Raw genomic sequence first — 5235 nt, forward strand, 5'->3', positions numbered from 1 at the left:
CCCAAAGAAGAGCCTGAGCTTAAACACCTTAAGTGTATGTCCCCAAACCTGTCTGGTAGAGAGGGACACCACTGATTGCCAGACAGCCCAGCATATCAACCCTAAGAAAGGACAACACCCAGGATTAGAAATTGAAGAGAAGTGCAGAGAGCACCCATTGAACTCAGAGGAAACCAACTCCTCTCCATAACAAGGAAGAAATTTGGAATATATACATATGTATATTAGCTTTCTTTTTAAAATTATTTTTCTCTGTTTTGTTTTGTTTTTGTTTACCTATCTCTTTTTCCCACCATGTTGTAACTTTAATTTGCTTAGCTCTCCCTTTTTCCAACTGTTTGCTCTCCCCTGATTTTTCTCTTATCTTTTTCTCTTTCTTCCTCTCTCTCCTTGTCTTTCTCTCCCCTCTCTCCTTTCCCTCCCACTGTTCCTATCTTCTCCATAATAAACTCCTCAGTGAGTAGTCTTTTATACCAACTTTCCCCCCATCCTTCCTTCCTATTGCTATGCAATTCCTGATAATAGTACCCCCCACACACAACAACTGAACTACACTTTTACACATATCAGGGACCTATTACTTGGTATCCCCACAACTCATATCTTTTTTCCCCTCTCACCCCATTCCCCCCTCTTCCATTACCATTACCTTAATTACTTAAATATCAATTTAACTGTTATCTCCCCAATACCTCTGTTTATAGATAGTATTGCTAAGGAATTTATGTATTATGTAAATAACTAGTTTGATATTGAATCCATGAATTTGTATTGCTAAATTAAACATCCAGGTCAGTGGAACAAAAACATTACAACAACCTAGCTAACACCAAGCTAGCCTGAATGTAGAAATTAAGTGAAGGGAAAGATAATAGGTGATTAAACCCCCAACCAGCTAATCAAAAACACATGAGCAATTCTCAGAATATAAACATGGGGAGGAAAAGAAGGCAGGGGAATATGCCTCCTCAAAAGGCTAACAATCACAAAACAGAGGATTTGGTGGACAGAGAAGTGGAGGAGGTCAGAAGAATGATGATAACAATGTTTAACAAGAAGGATTCAAAATGGCAACTGGGAAACAGGGGCAGAGAGAATGAGCTCCAGGAATCAGGGACCTTGCTGAGATGCAGGAGACACACTTGGATGAGGTAAAGCACAGGGAGAGCTGAAACTTTGGCACCCTGAACCCTTAGCCTGTGGAAGCCTTCTCCATGCCACAATACACTGAAAGAACAGGCAGGCTGCCACCCCAACATTTCTGCCTCCTGCCAGCCCTCTGGCCCACTGATCCTCTGCCCTGCAGACCTGCTGGGCAGCTGCCTGCCAGCACAATGGCCGCTGTCCACCACAGGAGGGCTCCAACATCAACAGACGCCAGCTCCAAACCTGCCTAGAAGATGCAGATAAACAGGACTAGATGCTAAAGGAGTAATACCAGAACTACCAAGACTGAAATTCTACTGCTCCTGAACCAGGGAATTATTTTTTGTTTTCTTTTCTTTAAGTGTTTATCTTGTTTGCTGTTTCATTGTCCATCATCTCTCCCTGTTGATTTCTTTGGTTCTCCATTTCTTTCTTTCTTTTTCTTTTGCTTTTTTTCTCTTTCTTTCTTGGTTTTGTTAGTTTTACTATTGTAAGTTAACTAATACTAAATTACACATAGACCAGGGACAGAAACAGTACTTAGTGGAATGATGGGAGGATCAAAAAGGGATGGAAACTATTCTCCCCAAAAAATAAATTAGTACTGGATTGAGAGGGAAATGAAGAAAATGGATACCCAGTTAAAGATTCCAACAAAACAAAGATAAACTATACCAATGATCCCAACAAAGCCCACAAGAACACCATGAAATTAGAAATCCTGTAAGTAATAAATGAGAATTTCATAGAGATGTCACTAGATATGGTCAACCAAAATGTACAGGAGGTACTCAAGAAATTCCAAGACAACAAAAATAAAGAATATGAGAAAACACAAAAACAAATAAATGAACTCAAAGGAGCCTTAAATAAACACCAAAGTGAAACAGAGAACACCATAAATAGAGAGATAAATGAACTAAAGATGAAAATTGACAATATTAAAGAAGAGGTGACCCATGATATGAAAAACCTCAAAAAAAAGAATGAAACAGAAATACAAAACAAAATGGAAGGCCACTCCAGCAGATTAGAACAAGCAGAAGACGGAATCTCAGAATTTAAAGATGAAATGGTAATTAAAGGAGAACTGAAGAACTATTAGTCATACAACTCATGACCTGTGAAAGGAATATGCAAGAACTCACAACTCCATCAAAACACCAAACCTGAGAATCATGGGAATTGAAGAAGGAGAAGAGGTGCAAGCAAAAGGGATTTGTAATACATTCAACAAAATGATAACAGAAAATTTCCCAGATGTAGAGAAAATGATGCCCATTTAGGTACAGGAAGCATCCAGGACACCAAGCAGACTTGACCAAAATAGAACTATCTCATGACATATTATCATTAAAACAACAAGCACAAAGAATAGAAAAAGAATATTGAAGGCTGTAAGAAAGAAAAAACAAACAACATACAAAGGTAAACCCATCAAAATCACAGCAGATTTCTACATGGAAACCTTAAAAGCAAGAAGAGCATGGAGTGAGGTATTCTGGGCACTGAATGAAAATAACTTCAACCCTAAGATACTCTACTCAGCAAAACTATCATTCAAAATAGATGGAGCAATTAAAGTCTTCCATGATAAGCAGAAACTAAAACAATATATGATCACCAAGCCACCACTACAAAAGATTCTTCAAGGAATTCTGCACACAGAAAGTGAAAGCAAACAAAACCATGAAAGGGCAGGCAGTACCAAACTACAGGAGAAGAAAAGGCAAGAAAGGAGAGAGTAACATTGATTCAGCTGCACACAATCAAATCTTTAAACAAGAAAGATAACTAACTGACAGGAATCACCACATACCTATCAATACTAATACTGAATGTTAATGGACTTAATTCCCCCATCAAAAGATACTGTTTGGCAAACTGGATTAAAAAGGAAGATCCAACAATCTGCTGCCTACAGGAGACCCATCTCATTGACAGAAGCAAGCATTAGCTAAGGGTGAAGGACTGGAAGAAGGGCTACCAAACCAATGGCCCCCAAAAACAGGCAGGGGTAGCAATACTTATCTCGTACAAAGTAGATTTGAAACTTACATTGATCAAATGAGAAAAAGAAGGACACTCCATACTAATAAAAGGGGAAATACACTAAAAGGAAATAACAATTATCAACTTAAATGCACCCAACGTCAATGCACCCAATTTCATCAAACATACTCTGAATTATCTAAAAGCATATGTAGACTCCAATGCAGTCATAGTGGGAGACTTTAATACTTCCTATTGCCAATAGATAGGTCATCCAAAACCTCAGAAAAAATAATGAAACAGAAATACAAAACAAAAGGGAAGGCCACCCCAGCAGACTAGAACAAGCAGAAGACAGAATCTCAGAACTTGAAGATGAAATGATAATTAAAGGAAAAACTGAAGAAATATTAGTCATACAACTCAAGACCTGTGAAAGGAATATGCAAGAACTTACCAACTCCATCAAAAGACCAAACCTGACAAAAAAGGGGAAATGCACCAAAAGGAAATAACAATTATCTACCTATATGCTCCCAACGTCAGTGCACCCAATTTCATCAAACATTATGTGAAGGATGTAAAAACATATAAAGACTCAAACAAAGGTGAAGTGGGAGACTTTAATACCCCCCTATCACCAATAAATAGGTCATCCAAACAAAAAATCAATAAAGAAATTCTAGAACTAAATCACACCATAGATCAAATGGAACTAGCTGATGTCTACAGAATATTTCATCCGGCTTCGCACAACATACATTCTTCTCAACAGCTCACAGAACCTTTTCCAAAATTGATCATATCTCAGGGCACAAAGCAAGCCTTAGCAAATATAAGAAAATAGAAATAATCCTACACATTCTATCTGATCACAATGCATTAAAACTAGCACTCAACAACAAACACAACAGTAGAAAACACACAAAGAATTGGAAGCTGAACAACACATTGCTCAATGATCAATGGGTCATTGATGAAGTAAAAGAGGAAATTAAAACATTCCTAGAAGTTAATGAAAATGAAAACATGACCTACTGGAACCTATGGGACACAACAAAGGCAGTCCTAAGAGGAAAGTTTATAGCCATGAGTGCATAAATTAAAGGTCAGAAAGATCTCAAATCAATGACCTAATGCTACATCTCAAACTCCTAGAAACACAAGAACAAGCAAATCCCAAAACAAGCAGAAGGAGAGAAAAAATAAAAATAAGGGCTGAAATCAATGTAATAGAAACAAAAATTACCATACAAACAACAATGAAACAAAAAGCTGGTTCTTTGAAAAAATAAATAAGATTGACAGATTCCTGCAAACCTGACTAAAATGAGGAGAGAAAAAATCCCAAATTAGTAAAATCAGAAATGCAAAAGGGGAGATAACAACAAACACTATGGAAATCCAAGGAATCATCAGAGACTACTTTGGCAATGTATATTCTTATAAATTTGAAAAATTTGAAGAAATGGACAGATTTCTAGATACTTACTACCATCCAAAACTGAACCAAGAGGAATTAATCACCAGAATAGATATACAACACAAAATGAAATTGAAGCAGCAATAGAGTCTCCTAGAAAACAGTAGTCTAGGAACTAAGAGATTCTCTGTTGAATGGTATCAGATGTTTAAAGAAGAACTAATACCAACCCTCCTTAAACTTTCCACAAAATAGAAAGGGAAGGAACACTGCCTAACTCATTTTATGAAGTCAATATTACTCTCAACCCAAAACCAGACAAAGACACCTCCAAAAAGGAGAACTATATAGGCCAATCTCCTTAATGAACATCGATACAAATATCCTCAATTAAACAATGGCAAACTGAATCCAACAACACATCAGAAAGATCATCCATCATAACCAAGTCAGCTTCATCGTAGGGATGCAGGGGTGGTTCAACATATGCAAATCTATAAATGTAATACATCACATTAATAGAAGCAAAGACAAAAACCACTTGATCATCTCAATAGATGCAGAAAAAGCCTTCAACAAGATCCCACGCCACATCATGATAAAAGCGCTAACAAAACTAGGAACAGAAGGAAAGTACCTCAACATTGTAAAGGCTATATATGACAAACCTACAG

The sequence above is a fragment of the Castor canadensis genome, chromosome 5 (assembly GCF_047511655.1).
Source record: "Castor canadensis chromosome 5, mCasCan1.hap1v2, whole genome shotgun sequence".
NCBI classification, from domain to species: domain Eukaryota; kingdom Metazoa; phylum Chordata; class Mammalia; order Rodentia; family Castoridae; genus Castor; species Castor canadensis.